Source organism: Elephantulus edwardii, unplaced genomic scaffold, assembly GCF_000299155.1.
Source record: "Elephantulus edwardii isolate Elephantulus edwardi_28Jun2011 unplaced genomic scaffold, EleEdw1.0 scaffold00037, whole genome shotgun sequence".
Lineage (NCBI taxonomy): Eukaryota > Metazoa > Chordata > Mammalia > Macroscelidea > Macroscelididae > Elephantulus > Elephantulus edwardii.
In genome coordinates, this window is record NW_006399787.1 from 503,950 (window position 1) to 525,982 (window position 22,033).

Sequence of the window (22,033 nt, forward strand, 5' to 3'; positions counted from 1 at the left end):
AGCAATGATGTCAATCTGGAGACTAAGGTGCACCTGATATAGGCCATGGTTTTGGCAATCACTTGCTATGCATCAGAAAGTTGGGCAGTAACTAAGGATGATAGTAGGACAGTTGATGCCCTTGAGCTGTGGTGTTGGAGAATATTTAATATACCATGACTGCAAGGAGAACAAACAGGTTTGCCCTAGAGAGAGTTATACCAAGCTCAAGTGTATCAGAGATGATGAGGATGGTGCAGGATTGGACAGGGTTCAAATCTGTTGTTCATAGGGTTGCTATGGGTTATATTTAATGGCACCTAATAACAACATCTATGCAACTGACTTTATTCTGAAAGGAGTGTAAGAAAGCAATTACTGTAAGAAAGCAATATGACTATATTAGCTGTTGTGCTGAAGGAGACATAGATACTCAGGTTGAAGGAGGTTTCCACCGTTTTCCAAGAATTCTAGAGTATTCTAGAGTGGCAAAACGTTCCTGTCTTTTCCCGAAGTAGTGTCTTCCTTCCCTGTAGCCAACCAACACCACACACTGACTTATCTCACTAGCAGCTCTTTTGATATAAAGTTTGAAATAGTGCCTGCAGTTTCTCATACCAGTAGTAATGCTAGGAGTTTTCTTTTTTGTTTGCATTTTGTGAGGGATATGACTTATTTATAGTAATTATTTGTGCACAACGCTGTATTTCATTACAGTTAAAATTCCCATCTCTCCTAAAGATTCCTAGAAAAGCTGGATACAAGGTAGTTTACGAAGAAAAAAACTATTCAATGCTGATAACTTTTTTAAATGCGGGAGAAAGTTGTGGACCTTTCTAAAACTGTATTTTCCCTCATATCATTGTCACTTCCCGCATATCAATCACTCTGGTTCGGTTCAATACTGCATTTCTCAGCATCATTATCGATAAAAGATGGTTGTTATTCTTGTTTTGATTAACAAAGATCTAACATTGAACAAGATAATTCACCTAAATGATATTACCTACTGTCCCTGTTATAGAGATGTAGAATTTACACAAAACCAGTTTTTAAGGCTAGATTTGTCTGAGTCTAAAATGTGAGCTCCTTTTCTTCTGCTGTACTACTCCCTAAGCATATTCTTGCATAGGACAGTTTATGAGAAGATTTTGCTATTAAAGTATTAGGATTTGGCTCATTAGATAATTTTTAAATGAAGATTTATTTTGTTCTTCAGGGACCAACTGAGATGCAAGTCTCCTTCAGAAACTATAAAATAAATGAAGAAAAGACAGTCCATAATATAAAACTTTGATTTATAAAACTTTGAGCTAATCGCAATACAATTATTACTGGATTTTTCTCTTTCTACAATATATCAACATGTAAATAGAGATACTGAATTTTGTCTCCTGAGAATTTCATAAGTTTCTTTAATAATGAAATCTTGCCCCCTGCTTGAAAGTATCTCTGCAGTTAGATAAAACTGAAATAGAAATAATAGATTTCTTTCATGAACAATATGTGTTTCATCAGAAGAACAGAGAAATAGAGCTCTAAACACTGAGCTTTCTGCTTTCCTGAGATGCTTTGAGCTGTCAGCTGATGACAGACTCTGATGTTCCCATTTTAAATTTTAACTTTTGACATGTCTCTATACCATACTCTTCTCTAGATATTTGGAGACTACAGATAGGAAGAATTGTGCTTACTGATCACTGTCAGTATGGAATAGAATTAAGTTCTTTATATTCATCTTACAGTGTGATAATGAGAGCTCTCTCTGGTGGCTTAATGGTAAAGAACCTCCCCACCAGTTGAAACCACCAGCAGCTCTGCAGAAGAAAGATGAGAAATCAACACCCATGTGATTTACTGCTTCTGAAAATGCATCGGATCATCAGCGATGGGTCGGTTCCAATTTGATATTACACAACAACACAGTGTGATATTCACAGGATTTCTTTTCAATCTAAATAAAATAAATAAAGACATACATCACCATGTATCTTTCTTGCAAAGACAGAAAATAAGAGTGACTATTTAATGCTGTCTAATGAGTTCGACAATGTTACTTTTGGCTGTTTGTCCTCAAGTCCGAACTGACCCATAGCTGACTCTCCAGCAGATTTTCTGAGGCAGTGAATTACACGGGAGGAGATGGCCCACCCATATCCCGCTGAGCGGCTAGTGGACTTGAACTGCATGTCTTTGGGATTACAGCTTCTTAAGGCAGAAATGGTGACTCTGTAAGAAAGGGATTCAGAGATAGAAATTTGATAGAGATCATCCAGGTTCAAGCTAGAAAAGAAAGGGGTTCTCACAAAACAAACGCAACTCCACTTATGATATTGTCAAGGAACTCTCGAAATGGAAAGTGTGTAGGAAATTGCATTGAACGGCATTCAAAAGCAGCCCTGAAGGTACAGAGTCCTTTGGTAAAACATTCAATTATTAACCCAAAGGTTGGCGATTCCAGCTAAGCCAGAAGCATCTGAGGGGGGGGTGTGGGAAAGGCCTGGACAGTTGCTCCCAGCAGATCACAGTCTTGAAAACCTTATGGAGTTGTTCTGCTCTACGTACATGCAGTTCCCGGGTTGGAGTGAACTCAGTAACAGTACAACGAAACGTTATATGTTGTGTTTTTTGATCCTAAAGGCCTATCTCAGGATCTCTTATCCTATTGCTATTCAGCATCTGCCCTTGTTTGTTACTTTAATCTATTTTATTTGAGTGAAAGTTTACAAATCTCATTGAGGTTTTCAGAGGACAATTTATAGGCATTAATAGTTATTGATTGACACAATTAACTTATTGTAATGTTGAAGTAAACCCTTATTGTACATCTTTATTCTCTTCACGCACCTTCTCTGTTAATGAACTTTGTTTCTTGTCTTCTGCCCCTCCATTCTCATTGAATCTGTAGTGTGTGTCTGGTCCTGGATTGGTAATTGTGATACCTGTAAGTCTGACCTTCCCTTTGTCCTTGTTTAGATTCTACCATCTACATCTAGCCTTCAGTCTGATCTGTCTTTCGTAGTTTTGCACTTAAAGGGGGATAATGGAAAGGAGGCTTATGGAAACATTCTTCACGAAAATGGGGAAATTTCTTCATGGGAGAAAGATGGGCAATTTCCTCCCATGCAATGAAACTGTGTCTTAAAACCCACCAGAGAGGCACCTATGGGTCACTTTCGACTCGACGATACAATGGCAACAACAGAAGCTGTATGAAGAGAGCTCTGGACACACAGTTTGCTGTTAGCTCCCACACGGTACCTGTCTGGTGGTTCAAATCTCCTCCATGGGACAAAGATAGATAATCTCCACCCACATCATTTACAGCCTCAAAAATTCCCTGGAGGTTTAGCTGTAAAGTGGTTCTGATTTGATAGCAAAGAGTAATGAATGAGTATGATTCATGAGGCAGAATTTTACAGGGAAATAATAAAGCAGTACATGGACATCGTGGGTTTGCAATGGCTTCTCAAACTTTTTTTAGTTATTGAGAGAAAATAAATCAGCCATTTTCACACATCTCCCAAGCAATAATATAGTTCCACTTCTCAAGGTAAATTGATGACGTAACACTGTGATTTTACATAACAGTTTCACGTCTTACCTTTCTTAGCTTAGAAAAGTGTGTATTGGGACAATTCACTTTTAATGTGACTCTTGGGCGCTACATTCAGAGTCTGCAATCTAAGCTAAATTATGAACTTGGAATGTTCACTGAACTGTGACAACAAATGATCATGAACTTGATGGCTTAAGTCATACACATTTACTTTCTTACAGTCTGGAAGTCAGAAGTTCAAAATTCATTTCACTGAGCTGAAATCAAGGTGTTGACACAGCTACCCCACCCAGGAAAAGTCTAGGGAAGAGTCCAGTTTTTTATTCTTCTCCAGCCGTCTTTGCATTATTTGACTCTAAACACCATCTTCCAACTTCCAAATCAGCAGTGCAGCATTGAGCGTCACTGGTTACATTGCCTTCATTGTTTAGGCATCATTTCTCTCAGCGTTTGTTTTATAGGAACATGTGTAATGGCATGTAAGTTTCACTTGTATAATATTCTTATCTTTTTATCTACTTTGTTTAATCACCCCTGAAACTCCTTGTTTGCTGTGAATGATAACATTCAGTGGCTCCAGAAATTGTTCCTGTCTGCCATCAAGTCGATTTTCTTCTCAACATGACCCCAAATCACAAAGTAGAATAATTGCATAGAATTTCCTCATCTGTACTCCTAACCGAAGAGGTCCAGGTCTTCCTTTCTTCTGAAGAGCTGTTGAGTTGATTTACACTGGCAACCTTTCAGTTAGAGGCAAATGCTTCAATAGTTAAATGTGTGCCTAATAGAACTCGAGAGAAGCTCCAAGGCCCACAGATGTGACAGTCTGCTTCCCTAAAGCCTTGAAATCCTTTGTAGTACTTCAACTCTGACCTGTGGGGCCCTTATGAGTCAATATTTACTCGAGAGTAATAGATACCCAGAAACTAAACAAAAACCAACTTCTTTCAAGTAGATTTTAACGCATAAAGGTTCTCCATTGGATTTTCAAGGTTGCAAGTCTTTGCAGGAGGAGAAGGCCCATCTTTTCCTTCCAGAAAAGCTGGTAGGTTCAAAGCACTTCCAGTGAGTAGCCCAACATAGAGCCTACAAGGCTACCACAGAGCCAGGGAATAAGACGTGAGTATCCTTGGTAACCACCTATTCAAACTACCACCCCACCTTTTCAGGTAGCCCTGATAGACCTTTCCAGAAGTGATAAGTACATATTTCCAGATTTCCAATGATGATCTTACAACACTTTCTTTGAAATGAGCAAACATGATATAGCAGTCAAAATGCAGTGGGAAAATCATGCCAGATGGCTAAAATGAAGATTTGATAGGTGAGTTACTGTTGATATTGTTAGATGCTGTCAAGTCACTTTTGACTAATAGTGACTCTATGGATCAGGGCAGAACTTCTCCACAGGATTTCCTGTACTACAGTCTTTATCTGAGCAGATCACCAGGCCTTTCCTTCTGAGGAGAGTTGGTGCATTTGATCTAACACTCTTACAATTAACAACAGAGTACTTCGGACCACAAGCATTTCTTAAACAAGGTTAAAGGAACAAAAATGAATGAGAGGTACACAGAAAAAAGCAACAATGGGGAAGCTTTGTCAGTTTTAACTGATGAGAAAGAACAGAAAGCAGCATTACTGAGAATGGAAATTAAGGAAAAGAGTGTATTAATGAAAGCTTTAAGTCAGGAAGGAACAAAATTTCTCCCTAAGCCGGGAAAGAGCAGGAAAGGAACAATTGCCTTCTGGTATCTCCCATTGGCTGATTTCAGCTTGAGATAAGCCAGTAGAGGCAGAGATGCAATCATAAGGGTCTAACTTTCCAATTCTGAACAAGGCAGAGAATGGCAAGGAATAGATACGAATTTAGCGATAGGAATATCTGATACATAAGTTGTCCTATATTACCTATAAAATTGCATAAAAAATAAAAAACTCAAAGTAACCCAACTGATACGTAATTGAGGTAAAATATGTACCTGAGACTTGAATAGCCTTGTTTAATTCTGATCATGCTTTGCTACTTTATAGCATTGGGCATTTGCATTTGCCTCAGTTTTTATATTTGTATTTGGATTACATAAAAACCAGTTAAGCAGTAATGAATCATTCCTGATCTTCATAACCATTCAATATATAAAATTATATCATCATTTCATTTTTAATCTGGCATTGTCTTGAGTCCCCCACTGTGTCTCTTCCTTCCATGTTACATTTTTAGTTTGAAGAAAAAGAAAAAGCCTTAATTGTGTTTAATTATTCATCCTCGTAGTAAACTATGATTCAAGAATTCATAAGGTCTCTATTTACTTCCCCCAATTCTGTGCTCAAAAAGATTCTTCTCTAATTGTCTCAGTCCCTAAAGATATTCTGGCTTGCTAACCAGTGCCTACATTAAAATATTAATTGATACTCTGAGTCTGCAGGTAGATCCATTCTACTTTTTGTCCCTGCCCAATATCCACATTTTTTAAAAAATTTCTCCAGGAAAACCATTCTCACCGGCAATTATCTCTTGTTTCAGGCAGAGCTAATGCACTCAGCTTGACTCCCTTCAGAGTATTACCATCTTTAGGTCTAAACTGAAACCGCTTCTAATCCATTCTCTTGCCTTTCTACCAGCAACCTTGGCTCATCACGTCTGTCTCCTGTATCCTCATTTATCACCAATCTAAAGAGTCTGCCTTGATCGGTACTGCATTTGCTTCTTGGGAAATTGGAGTCTTACTCCAAATCCTACACACTGTTAACAAAACATCTTTCACCTAGCTCTTCTGCTGACATCTCACTGCACACAGAAAGGCTCCAGGAAAATAAAGGGAGGGGCACAATGAACACTATCTCCAAACAGAAGATCTTGTGAACGAAGAGGTAGCACGCAAGCTCCATGGCAAATCCCAGGCTTCTGATTAAGATACCAACAGAAGGGGAGCTCTGGTGGCCTAGTGGTAAGGAGCTGCAACTATAATCCCAGAGGCGCATGGTTCAAATCCACCAGATGCTCTGCCAGGGAAGGAGGGACAATCTCCTCCTGTACCAGTTAGATCTGATTTGACGGTACACGCACAGAAAAATAATAAAATAAAAAATAAAAAAAAGATACCAACAGAAGGCCAATTAATCTGTCTATACTGCCAGCTACCTACTCTCACTGTATTTGTTTGGTTGGTTGATTGTTGTTGGGTTTTTGTTGTGGGGTTTTGGCTTTGGTTGCTTGTTGTCTTTGTTGGGGGTTTTTTGTTTTTTTCTTCTTAGAACAGAGAAAAGTAGTGTCTGGGTCTGTAGAAAATTTAATAGAAAATACAAATAGCTGTATGTTCACTCTGAATGCAGATTCTCAGGCTGTCTAATTGGTTCTTGCCAGTTCAGTCATGATTGATGAAGTGTCGCCAGAATAAGCCTGAGTTTTCAATACATTAATGCACTAGAAGAAGAGTCTTGATGAAGAGGTTGTCATTTCCCCATTTGATAGGTTTTATTTCCTTGTCGAATATCAGATGACCATCAGTTGACAGATAGGTCTATTTCTGGGTTCTTGATTTTCTTCCACTGGTCTATGTGCCAATACCATGTTGTTCTGGTTACTACCACTGCATAGTAGGTTTTGAGGTCAGAGAATGCTATGACTCTCACTTCGTTTTTGCTTTTCAGGAGTTCCTTCCTTATTCAGGTTCTCATTTCAAGATTACAGTACATCTGCTACAAGTCACGGTATTTTCATTTGCTTTGTATGCATCGAAAAGTTACATGAGGAACAAGGAAGAACAGAGAAGCATTGATGTCTTTGAAGTGTAGTTTTGGTGACTAATATTGTTCCAAAGGATAAGCAATTCTGTCTTGGTGAAAATGCAGCAAGAGTAATCTTTAGAAGCAAAGATTCTATGTGGATACATTACAAGGAAGGGCCTGGTCTTTGAAAGGACTTCATCCTTTATAAAGAAGGTCTGTGAGACTTAAGAGATCTTCCATAGAATGGATTGTTGGTACAGACTCAGTAAGCATGGCTTGATTACCACAGGGATTACGAGGGTGGGACAGAAGTGAGCAGGGTTTTGATTGGCTGTACATCGAGTGTCTATGTGTCTGAGGCAACTTGGTGGCACCTAACAACAGCTCCTCACAGTTATATTACTTAACTAAGATCATCTCAGATAATTCAAGGGACAATGTTTTCCTCACAGTGGAAACATGTAGGTCACAGTCAAATGAACGTCACATAAATCTATATACCGAGAAATCCTGGGACATAAAGGTAGAGCATAGGCCTATGAATGTACTCAGGATCTCTCCAAAGCGGATAATGTAGAGATTAATTTCATAATTTTAGATCACAAATACATACTACTCACATATAATATATACACATACCTTGGGTGTGGCTGGAAAGAGTTCAAAAAATTTGCAAGTTGTAAAAACTTATACTCAAAGCTGCATATTTTATATTATTTGGACACATTTATTGTATTTGCTTGTATAGAGTATGTATGTAAGTTTTTGTAGATGTTTGCAATCAAGTCAGAATCCGTTCTTAGCTGAGTTTTTAGAGGCAGTACATTGCCTGAGAGGAGACTGTCCATCCATCTCCCACAGAGCAACTGGTGGATTCAAACCACATACCTTGGGATTGCAGTGCAGCTTCTTACCACTAAGCCATCAGAACCCCATATATTCTATACATTATCCCATGTTCATACAAAATGTATTGTCAAACGCTGCAATATTTTAACTTACTATAGATCAGGAATTGAGTAAATCACTAAGAGATGAGAGAGAACAGAACTGTCAGTGTATCTTGATTAATATGCTCAAGTCTTAACGTTTCCTAACTATCTTTGCTATGGATGCCATTAGCTCCATTTTTTTCTGAAAGAATTATGTCTTAGAAAAGGCAAGTAAGTAATTTGTCTGAGTTTATACCATCAGGGAATAGCAGAACTAGGTTTAAAATCATATGGTTTGTTCATTGACAGGGAGCAAAAGAAGAAATGGCTGTGGTCCCTACCATCCAGTAGCTTACAATTAAACTGGGGAGCTAAGACATACACAGGTAAAAGGTTGGCAGTAATACAAAACCATATAGGAAAGGTCCTGGGTAATAAAAATGACTTCTGTAAGAAAAGATGATATAAACTATAAGTACTTAGAGTTCTGTGCTTACTTTAAATTGCTGGAAGCCAGGCTCTCTCAAATCTTTTCCATTTCCTCTACTATCTCAGTGTTTATGCCCACCACAAACCTTTGAACAATTATTCTTCCCCATCATCTTGTGATTGACTGAAGTTTATTATATACGCGGCCTCTGACAGTCCTTAAGAACTCAATACCTCCAACCTGCCACAGATCATATTTCCTTTCATCTCGCTGAACTCTTTCTCACAGTCTTACATCTTTTAAAACTGTGCCTCCTCTTTCTCTCTCTCTCTCACACACATGCGTGTGCGCACATACACACACACACACACACACGTGACTCAATCCAGTGCAAATAAAAAATGAAACCAGGAGTGTTCTGATATAAATATCTCAAGTTCTGATTCTCCATTTTGCAAATTTTAAGTTGAATATTTATTAACACCTTAGTCTTCAAACTGACAAGGTGTGTCTGACTCAGGCCATGGTCTTTCCTATTACTTACTATGCATCTGAGAGCTGGACGATGAATAGTGATGACAGAGGAAGAATTGATGCTTTTGAGCTGTGGTGTTGGCGAAGAGCGCTGAACATCTCATAGACTACCAAAAGAACAGACAAATACGTATTGAAGCAAATATGTGCAGCTAGAGAGCACTTTGGAGACAAAGATGATAAAGCTTCACCTCCCATGCTTTGGGCATGTTTCTAGGAGGGGCTATTTCTTGGAGAAGAGCATGATGCTCAGAAAGGCAGAGGGTCAGCGAAGGAGAGAAAGACCTTCAACCAGTTGGATTGGCACAATGACTACCATAATGGTCTCTAGTGTGTTGGCAACTGTGAGGATGCCACAGTATAGGACAGAGTTCAGATCTGTTGTTCATAGGTCCCTATGATCTGTACTCAACTCAATGGCACCTAACACTGGCAACAAAACATTTGTTAATAACTATTCCTCTGGAAGAGCAGAAGTGAGAGTGCATAGTTGTTGGTAGGCCCCATTGAAATGAACTTTTCATAGTGGCTCTTAGACCAACTATCTGAACTTTGTTTTATATTGCACCATTCTCATGACCTCTGTGACTCTCAGCCCATTGAAGTAGATGCTGTATCAATCCATCTAGTTGAGGGTCTTCATCTCTTTCTCTGAACCTCTACCTTTACAGCATGTCTTTTTCCATGGACTGATTCCTCCTGAAAATATGCCCAAAGTATGAGGAAAAGCGTGGCATTAGGATTGGTGGACTATCTATCAACAATCTGTGTTATACAGATGACACAACCTTGCTCGCTGAAACTGAGGAGGACCTCATGCACTTACTGCAGAGGGTCAAGGACTGCAGCCTTCAATATGGACTGAGGCTCAATGTCAAGAAGACAAAAATTCTCACCACCGGACCAATCGGTAGCATCAGGATGGATGGCGAAGAGATTGAGATTGTTCACAGCTTCAGTTTGCCCAGCTCCACAGTCAACACTCTTGGCACCAGTAGCCAGGAAATAAAAAAATGTATTGCGATGGGAAAGTCTGTGGTTAGGGACATCTCTAAAGTACTCAAGAGCAACAGTGTCTCTCTGGAGACTAAGGTGCGCCTGATACAGGCCATGGTTTTTTGCAATCAGTTGTTATGCATCAGAGAGTTGGACAATGTCTAGGGAGGATAGAAGGAGAATTGATGCCTTTGAGCAGTGGTGCTGGAGAAGAGTATTGAATGTACCATGGACTGCCAATAAAACAAACAGATTCATCCTAGAGAGGGTTAAACCAGACTGCTCCTTGGAGGCACAGATTCTGGGGCTTTGTCTGACATAATTTGGACATGTTGTAAGGAGAGACCGGTCTTTAGAGAGGGACATCATGCTGGGTAGAGTAGAGGGACAGCTCAGGAGGGGAAGACCCTCTATGAGGTGGATTGATTCAGTGACTGGGGTAATCGAGATGGGTGTGTCAGAGGCAATGAGATTGGCACAGGATAGAGCAGGGTTTAGGGCTGTTGTACATAGGGTCGCTATGAGTCGCAAACGACTCGACAGCACATAACAATGTAACAACATGTGAGACAGAGTGCCAACATTCTTGCCTCTGAGGAGCACTCTAATCACACTTCCTTCAGGATAGTCCATTCTTTTCACAGTCCATGAGATATTCAATACTCTACATCAACACTGTTTCTTTAAAAAGCACCAATTTTCCTTCATTCTTCTTTATTCATTGTTCAACTTACAGATGCAAAGGAAGCAATTTAAAAGACCATAATTTGGCACAAGTGTACCTTAATCTTTGAACTGATGTTCTTTAGAACACTGATAGCAGACTTCCCCAACACATATTTTTCTTTCTTGACTGCTGCTACAATAGATGTTGATTATTGAGCCAAGTAAAATTAAATAATTTGACAACTTCAATCGTTTCTCTATCTATTATGACATTTCCTCTTGGTCTAGTGGTGAGGGCTACTTGCTAATCAGTGATGGATTCAGGTCATGGTAGGAGGAAAGTGGTATCAATAGAGTACAAAGAACTACTGAATCTTTATCATAGTCTATAGAAAATTTGAGAAGACTTTCAGTTATTTAAATAATAGGTATTATTTTCAGTAATGTTTCAATTGGTTGTTTATTCCTGGAAAACATCTCATTTTCACACAGGTAATGGTATAGAATATAAAAGGAGTAAATGTGTTTGAGTGATAATACAGCCAGAATTCTCCTTAGATAGGAGGATGGAAAGACTTTATCTCATGTACTTTAGGCTTGTAAATAGTAGAGATCAGTCCCAAGATAAAGACATCATACTTGGTAAATTGATGAACATAGTAGCTGAAAAAAATAGGTCACACATAGGAATGATTATGAATATGGTGCAAGACTGGGTAATGTTGTATATAAAATCATAATGATTCAGAACCAACTCGAAAATTAACAATATAATTTGTCTAAACAAAAGAAGTTGTCTTCCTATTAAGAGAGATAAACATTTAAGCATGTTTAACCTTGTACATTTTTGCAATGTATGAACACACACAGATATACACTCACACATGTATAGACACAATTTTCTGTCACTTATTGACCTTGAAAAGAGTTTTAAATAATTGTGTACTTGTTATCCCAGAAATTTGGGTAATGGGGTAGGTGCGTTGGAGGCAGTGAGATTGGCTTAGGATAGGGCAGAGGTCAGAGCTATTGTCCACAGGGTCACTAGGAGTCATAGTTGACTCAATGGCACATAACAGCAACAAATCCAGCAAGGTACAAAGGTGCAGATTGTATGGCTGTGCAGTAAATGTAGCTTTTCATTTCCTAGTAGTAAAGGAGAGGGAGAGGGGAAGTTCAAAGATATATGTTGCCATTAGTTGATAATAAAGGAATAGATATCTTTTTCCCCAGTTATTAACTTTTCCTATTTTAAAAATGCTTAACAAATGGAAATTTCTCTATAACATTATATACTTTAATAATTAATAATTAGCACTAATACACAACCTATTCTGTGTCTGTCCTATTTTATGGATTTGACATATATTAATAAATTTAATCTCAACAAGAAATTTTGATATAGTTGTTTATTATTTTAGTATTATTATTATTGTTGTTGTTGTTATGTGCCGTCGAGTCGCTTGCGACTCATAGCGACCCTATGTACAACAGCCCTAAACTCTGCTCTGTCCTGTGCCAATCACACTGTCTCTGACACTCCCATCCCAATTATCCCAATCACTGAATCAATCCACCTCATAGAGGGCCTTCCTCTCCTGCGCCATCCCTCCACCCTCCCAAGCATGATGTCCCTCTCCAGGGACTGGTCTCTCCTCACAACATGTCCAAAGTATGTTAGACAGAGCCTCAGAACCCTTGCCTCCAAGGACCCACCCGGTTTAACCCTTTCCAGGATGAATCTGTTTATTTTCCTAGCAGTCCATGGTATTCTCAATACTCTACTCCAGCACCACAGCTCAAAGGCATCAATTCTCCTTCTATCCTCCTTGGTCATTGTCCAACTCTCTGATGCATAACAAGTGATTGTGAAGACCATGGCCTGTATCAGATGCACCTTAGTCTCCAGAGAGACACCATTGCTCTTCAGTACTTCAAGCTTAGAGATGATGATGATGATGATGATGATGATGATGATTACCTTCATTTTCCAGGTGAGTAAATTAAAAGCACAAGGATTAAGTGATTTGTGAAAAGCCCATAATTAGTTGTTGTTGTTAAGTGTTGTTGTGTCAAGAACAACTCAAAGTGACAGAACAGATCAGAACAATGTCCTATCCTATGCCAACCTCACTATCTCAGACACAATCAAGAGCATTGCTGCAGTCATTGTGTCAATCCACCTGGTGGAGGGTCTTCATTGTCACCCCCCCTTTTCAAGCATGGTATCCTTCTCCAAAAGATAGTTTCTCCTAGCAACATGTCCAAAGTGTGTGAGAAAAATCTTTATCATCCTTTCTTCCAAGAGGCACTCGGGAGAGTTATATTTATTTCCATTCCAAAAATAAATGGTAACCTGATGAAGTGTAGAAATTATTAAACAATATTGCTAACATCACATACTAGCAAAATCCTGCAGAAGATAATCCAGAACTAGTGGAACTGTGCATTGACAGAGAACAGCCAGAAATACAAGCTGGGTTTAAAAGAGGTTGTGGTACTAGAGAACCTTATTGCCAATATCAGATGGCTCTTGGCAGAAATCAAAGAGTACTAGAGTAATGACTGTGTTTCATTGACTATACAAAGACATTTGACTGTGTACATCACAACAAATTGTGGCTAACCTTGAGAAGAATGGGAATCCCAGAATGCCTGATTATGCAACCTAATTGTGACATAAAACCTATACTTGAGTCAGGAGACAGTTGCCAAAATAGAACAATGCACGATTCAAAATTAGGAAAGGAGTGTCAGGAATGCATCCTATCTCTATACCTCTGCAATCTGTGTGTGAATAAAATCATCGAGGTGGCTGAACTTTATGAGGAGGAATGTGACTTCAGGATTGGAAGAAGGCTCATCAGTCAACAGCTTATGTTATGCAGATGATACAACTTTGCTTGTTGAAACTGAGGGCCTGAAGTATTTGCTGCACATGGTTAAGGATTATAGTTTGCAATATGGATTAAAACTCCACATGAAGAAAACAAAGATTCTTACCACTGGGCCCATTGGCATCATCATGATGGATGGAGAAGAAATTGAGATTGTTAACAATATCAGTTTCCTTGGCTCCACAATCAACACTCTTTACACCAGCAGTCAGAGAATCAAAAGAAGAATTATATTGGAACAATCAGTTGACAAGGACATCTCCAGAGTGTTAAAAGGCAATGATGTTAGCATAGAGATTAAAGTGCAACTGATCCAGGTCATAGTCTTTGCAATTACCTGTTATGCATCAGAGAGTTGGACAATGACCAAAGAGGACCAAAAAAAGAATTGATGCCTTTGAGTTGTGGTACAGGACGAGTATTGAGCATACTGTCGACTGCCAAGACAACTAACAGGCCTGCCCTGGAGAGGGTGGAAGAAAGCTGCTCCTTGGAGGCAAGGATTTTGAGGCTCTATCTCATATGCTTTGGTGATGTTAGCTGCAATCATCCAAATATTTATGAATGCTGCTCCCATTGCAATTCCATTTTACTAATGGGTCTACTCCCTGATTGTCTTAAGTTTGCTCTGAAGCCTATTGAAAGCTACATTAACTCAACTAAGGGATTTGCTATTCATAAACTTTCACATAATAGCACATATTTTCCACCACTTGTCTAACAACAGCAGCAGCAGCTAATATCAGTTTGTTGTACATGGAAGACGTGTGTTTCTGGATATCACGAGTATTTCAAATAACAACATTGTCACCCATAATAGACAGGTTTCAATGGAGTTTTCAGGCTAATATAAATTAAAAAGAAGAACCAGACAATTTAAAAAATAAAATTCAGTGAAAGATGTATGAGTAGCCATTGAATGTTGTCTGAAATAATACCTGAAAATAAGTCCCTCAGGTTTGAAAGCATTCAAAATATATCTAAGAGAGAGCAACTTCTTCAAAGTAGATTAAAATCTACCTAGTGCCATGTTGATTCATACTCACAGTGTTACTCCATGGGGTTTGCAAGGCTATCAATCTTTAAATAAAGAGGCTGCTGCTTCTTTCAGGGCCTAAGAGCGGAGGCTTTGTGGGCCTCTCTGTTCAGTTATCCTTCATTCATCTGGGTACTGCAGCTCTGTGGCTTTAACCATTTCAGGAACAGGTTTGAAGCACTGAACACTAATGATAGAAGACGAGATGAGCTGTGGGATGATACCAAGAATGCCTAATGAAGAAAGCAAAAGGTCGTTACGAAGACAGTGGAGGAAGAAAAGACCAACATGGATAACAGAAGAGACTCTCAATATTGCACTGTAATACCAAGGAGCCAAAGCAAAGGGAAGTAATCAGGAAGTTAAAGAGTTCAACGAAGGGCAGCATATGAAGACAAAGAAAAGTATTATAATGAAATATTCAAAGATCTAAAGTCAGAAAATAAAAAGAGAAGAATTCACTTGGCAATTCTCAAACTGAAGGAACTGAAGAGCAAATTCAAGCCTTGAGTTAAAATACTTAAAGATACTATGGACAAAATATTGAATTATCCAAGAAGCATCAAAAGAAGATGGAAGGAATACATAGAATCATTTTACTAAAAATAATTGGCCAACATAGAACCATTTCATGAAGTAGCATGTAAGCAAGATCCAATGGTAATAAAGGAAGAAGTTCAAGCTGGTCTGAAGGAATTGGGAAAAAAAACAAGGTGCAAGGAATTGATGGAATACCAATTAACATATTTCAACAAATCAATACAGTCCATCCAGGATGTGCTCACTAAGTTTTGCCAAGAAACTGGGAGGGCAGCTACCTGGCCATAGGACTCAAAGTGATCCATATTCATTCCCATTCTCCAAAGAGGTGATCCAACAGAATACAGAAATGATTGAACAATATCACTACTATAAGCAAAATGTTGCTGACGATTACCCAAAAATTACTAGACAGTACATTGACAGAGAACTGTCAAAAATATAAGCTGCGTTTAGAAGAGGCTATGGCACTAGGGACTTGATTACTGATGTCAGAAGGAAAATGGCTGAAAGTAAAAACTACCAGAAAGATGTCTATTTGTATTTTATCCATTATGCAAAGGCAATTGACTGTGAGAATCACAATAAACTGTGTGTGGCCAAAACTGAGAAGACGAGAAATCCCAGAACATTTGATTGTGCTCATGCAAAAACTATATACCACAGAGGAAGGGAACACTGCACAGTTTAAAAACAAAGGAGCGTGTCAGTGATGTATCCTTTCTCCTTACATTTTCAATCAGTATAAGGAACAGATCATTCTCAAGAATGATCAGTCCGGATCATCAGGAGGCTGCACTTAATGTGGCATCAGCATTGAAGGAAGACTCAACCTGCATTACACAGATGACACAATTTTGCTCACCACAAAAATGGCTTGAAGTGCTTACTGAGTTGCATCTCAACATCAAGAAAACAGAAATCTTCACCACTGGGCAACAGGCAGTATCAGGATAGATGAAGAAAAGTTCAAGATTAGTAACAATTTCATCTTGCTCGGATCCACAATCCACACTCTTGGCACAAGCAATCAGGAAATCGAAAGATGAGATGCACTGGGAAAATCTGCTGTCAAGGATCACTCCAGAGGGCTAAAGAGCAAGGATGTCAGTCTAGAGACTACAGAGCACCTGATTCAGGACACGGTCTTCTCAATTGCTTGCTATGCATCTGAGAGTTGGACAATAAGTAAGAATGATAGAAAAGGAATCAATACCTTTGAGTTGTGGTGCTGGAGAAGGATCTTGAACATACCGTGCACTGCCAAGAGAACAGGTCTATCCAGGAGAGGGTGAAACCAGCTTCTCCTCAGAGGCAAGGGTTTTGTGACCCTATCTCACAAAATTTGGGCATATTTCTAGGAGTGACAAGACCTTGGAGAGGAACATCATGCTCGCAAGCATGGAGGGACAGAACAGGAGAGGAAGACACTGGATGAGATGGACTGAATCAGTGATTGAGGTGTTGGTGTGTTGGAGACAATGAGATTGGCTCAGGATAGGGCAAGGTTCAGAGCCATTGTTCATAGGGTCACTATGAGTCATAGATGATTTGATGGCACTGAAAAACAACTCATCTTTCTCCCAGGAAGTGGCTAGTGGGTTCAAACCATCAACCACTAACTCAACAAATCTTAATAATATAAATCTTCCACAACCATCATTAGCTGATGTACTCAAAATGAAAAGAAATAGCTGTAAACATCTTTCAATAATGAGAACATAGAATGTGTGAGTTATTAATCCTTGAGGCATAAAAAAAACAGAAGGTGTTAAAAACAAAAACAAAATCACTCTTAACTATGGATAGCCTAGCCATTTGGTAACTCAGTGGCAAAGAGTTGCATTGCCAACTCAGAAACAGGCAGTTCAAATCCATATGATGCTCCATGGCAAAAGATACGCTATCTCTTCTCATAAAATTACTGCCTCTGAAAACCCACAGAAGGGTCAGCTGTACATCAGTTCTGAATCAGGGGTACGTAACTACAATAATCATTAATTAGTCAAAAGGAACGATTGTCAATCATTTTCAATCATATTATATGATCTATTCATCTGGGAATAACAGGCTTAAAAGGAACAGTTTCACATTCATTGGCCAAAAGAACATTACAAAATCTCTCCTGAGATAAAAATATTGTTCATAACAGGAACCTATCAATAAAACTTACAAGAAAAACCAATTCAAAGAACTACTGTTGAAAATGCTGGTGGCTCAATCCTTGGGGAATTGTACTGTGGCCCTCTGGTGGTTCAAATTCACTTGCGGCTGTGGAGGAAGAAAGGTAGTGATTTACAGCTTTGAAATTCAACGAATGGTGAGCTAAAAGTGGGTTCCAGCTCAACAGCAACGAGCTGAGTTTTTCAAGTTTAAGTACCAATCACTAACATCATAGATGAAGAAATTAAAGATTTTTACCAACATTATTAAGTATGTAGTCAAGACACACTGATAATTACTAGTGATTGAAGTACAAAGTTGGAAACAAAGAAGAAAAAATTAAAGCCTGGAAAACGTGATGTTGGTGATACAAACAATGCTGGAAATCAGAATGGAAAATTTTGCAAGACCACCCAACTATTCATTACAAATACTATTTTTCAATACCATAAGTGATAGCTATATATGTGTGAAACACACAGGAATTATCAGTGGAAAGAAATTACAGAGAAACTTAATATCATCAATCAAAACAAAACCAGAGACACACTGCAAAACACACAGATTGCCCATATGTGTGAGATCAATGTGGCTCCATTCTTCAATTTGTCATTCCCAGTACAGTCAATAAAGGTTATTATCTAATTCAATTGACCAGTATCCCTCCATTTCAGCTCACTAGCAGCACCTAAGATAGTGAACTTTATGTGTTCATTTTCATATTTTAAAATGTTCAGTTTTTCTAGCTTCACACTTTGTACCATGTTTCGTTATTTATCAATAATAAGCTTGCTGAATTGTTATTTCTAATTTTCATTCAAACCCCATCAGGGCGTGAGGATCCTTCATTAACTGAAAACACTGTTCCATCCATATCCTCAGGTAGACTCAGTTCTGAGGAGGCAGCTCTTCCCAGTGTTATTCTGAGTGCCTTCTAACCAGAGGGGCTAATCCTCTGCACTAGCAGACAAAATGCTCTGCTAGTGTTCATAGGGCCCATTGCCTGTAAGTTTGTCTGTGGTGTCTTGCATGTTGCTGTAATATTAGAAGTTGTGTCACCAGTACTTCAAACACCAGAAGCTTTGCCCACAGTGAATGGGTTTCAGTTTCCAGACACAGACAGACCAGGAAAAAGCCCTGGTCAATCACTTCGTAGATAATGGACCTTGAAAACATTATGTACAGAAGCAAACCAAGCGTATTTTAACATGTAATTATATATTATATACTATTTTGGGTCAAACATTCTTCTAAGTGTTGTAGCACCTCTCTATTCATCTGGCACACAGAGGTAACTTGTGGTTGCTGTGCAGCTGAACACTGTGACACTGATGTGTCTAATGCGATAATGGTTACATATGGTGGACAGTGTTTGGTAAAGCTCCCCGATTAAAACAAGATTGGAAGCAGAAGTGGCATCCACTTCTGAAATAGTTTGCCTCAGAAAACTCTATGAATATGGAGAAACGATAAAAGTTATACAAGTGGTCAGCTGTTTCATTCATAGGGTCACTATGAGTCATCTACGACTCATGGGCACCCAACAACAACAACATATATAGGAAGCTCTGGTGGGCTAGCAGCAAGAAGTTGTGTTGCAGTCTCAAAAGCACACAGTTTGAATCCACCAGAAGCTCGGTGGGAAAAAAAATGGGAGCTCCCCATGTGATTTACAGCCTCTGAAAACCCACTGGAGATCAACTATGAGTTTGTTCTGACTTAACAGCAAATACCACAATAACATATCACGTGTAAGATTATTATAAATAACATTATCATATATGTCATATATTTAATATTATATGAGGCTAAGGTGTGTCTGATCCAGCCCATGGTCTTCGTAATTACTTGCTATGCAACAGAAAGCTGGACAATGATTAGGGATGATAGAACGAGAACTGATGCCTTTGAGCAGTGGTACTGGAGAAGAGTACTGACTGTACCATGGACTGCTAGGAGAACAATCAGGTTCATCCTGGAGAGGGTAAAACCAGGCTACTCCTCGGAAGCAAAGATTCTGAAACTCTATATGATACATTACGGGCATGTTGCAAGGAGGGACTAGCCCTTGGAGAGGGACATTATGCTTGGGAATGTGGAGGGACAGTGCAAGAGAGGAAGACCCTCCATGAGATGGATCAATTCAGTGACTGAAGTCACGGGGGTAGGCGTGTCAGAGACAATAAAGTTGGCTCAGGATAGAGCAGGGCTCAGAGCTGTTGTGCATAGGGTCACTATGAGTTGCAAGCAATCTGATGGCACATAACAACACAAAATAGTATTATATTAAATAAATTTATAAATGCATATCTTTTAAAAATGTATTCAACTGTCTAGTAACTTCACCTAATTGGAGCTCTGGTGGCCCAGTGGCAAGAAGCTGTGCTGCAATCCCGAAGGCACATGGTTCCAGGCCACCAGCTGGTCCATGGGAGAAGGATGTGCAACATCCTCCCATGAGATTAACTGCCTTTGAAAACCCTCTCAAGGATCAGCTATGGGTCGGTTCTGAAACAATGTACACAACAATGAGAGCAGCAACAATTTCCACATACTGTATCATTCTCTCTGTAGACCAAGGTGTGTCTGATACAGGCCATGGTCTTTGGAATCACTTGTTATGCATCAGAGAGTTGGACAATGACCAGGGAGGATAGAAGGGGAATTGATGCCTTTGAATTGTGGTGCTGGAGAAGAGTATTGAGAGCACCATGGACTGCTAGGAAAACAAACAGATTCATCCTGGAAAGGGCTAAACCAGGCGGCTCCTTGGAGGCAAGGATTCTGAGGCTCTGTCTAACATACTTTGGACATGATGTAAGGAGAGACCAGTCCTTGGAGAAGGACATCATGCTTGGGAGGATGGAGGGACAGCGCAGGAGAGGAAGGCCCTCTATGAGGTGGATTGATTCAGTGACTGGGATAATCAGGATGGAAGTGTCAGAGACAGTGCAATTGGCACAGGACAGAGAAGAGTTTAGGGCTGTTGTACATAGGGTCGTTATGAGTCACAAGTGACTCGACAGCACTTAACAACAACAACATATCGTTTTCGTACTTCATACAATACTACATTTTCCTTCTGTTTAATTTTTAAATGTATGTATGTGCCAACTATTTTTAACCCTAAGATTTTATTTTATCACCTTTCCTGTCAGTCTTTCAGGCACACTTTATTCTGTACACTGAATGCCTGCATCATGATGAATTTTTCTTTAAAACCCAAGTGACTGGGCTTTCCCCCCTTAATTCTAGTCATTTGTTGTTCTGCCATTTTAAATGTGTCAAAAATCTCAGTTCCAATCGACAGCTAATCATAACATTAACTAACTCTAAAGGCATGCTTTCCGAGTAGGTATGGTTAAAATATTAAATAACAGTCTGTATAATTATACCCTTGAGAACTGTCCCATATCTCAACCACCAGGTGGCAATTTCATCACATTATATGTCCCATTAGGCAAGCAATGGTCTAAATAGTATGAAAAGATGATTTATATTCTTTTTCCAAATTTCCCCAAGGTTTATTCTTCAAAGAAAGAAGAGATGTCACCAACAGAGCTTATGACCGTGGGTGATGGAACTTGGGAGTCCTTCAACCTCTGGAATATAAAAATCATTGTTTTCTTTTGTATCCATAGTCATATCAAGCATGTTGCAGGTGGATTCTTAAACTCTACCCTAAAGGTATAATAGCTTGGCAGCCAGCTGAGATCACACAAAGAGAATAATAGATTAGGGCACCTGTAGACATTCCCTGTCACTCGGATATTAGGATTAGAAGCCAGGTTACTTCTTGGGAAACCACAGACACTAGGCTGAACTTTGTCTTTTAACAAAATCTTGCCATTTTTGAACCAATATTTTACCTGAAATTTTACTCTGAATATATGTCTAGTAGTTTTCAAATATTACCAGTTGACATCAGCTCATGGCCACTCATGTGTGTCACTAGAAAACTGTCATCCACAACGTCCATAGGAACTTTCCACGGTTACTTTTTCTGATGTGGAACATCAGTCCTCTCTTCTAAAGTTCCTCTGGATGGATTCAAACACCCAACATTTTGTCTACCAGAGAGCTGTAAGCTTCCTTACATCTACCAGGGACTCCTCTCAAATCTTACTGTTTCCAAGTACCATTCAAAAGTTTTCCTAGGCTGCAATCTTTATGGAAGTAGATAGCTAAACCTTTTCTTTTGAAGAGCTAATAATAAGTTTGAACTGTTCACCTTTAAGTCAGAGCCCAGCATTCAATCATTATGCCTCCAGAAATACTTTCTGCAATTCCAAAGGCATGTGGCTCAAATCCACCAGCTGCTCCATAGAAGAAGGATGGGTAATCTCCCTCCACGCAATTTACTGCCTCTGAAAACCCACTGAAGGTTCAGCTATTTCTATCTCTATCAATCATCTATCTCTATACCATCTATATCTATATTATCTATATCTATATGCATCCTGTCTCCATACCTTTTCAACATGTATGCAGAGCAGATTATCTGAGAAGCTGGGCTCTGTGAGGAGAATTGTGGCATCAGGATTGGTGGAAGATCTGTTAACAATCTGC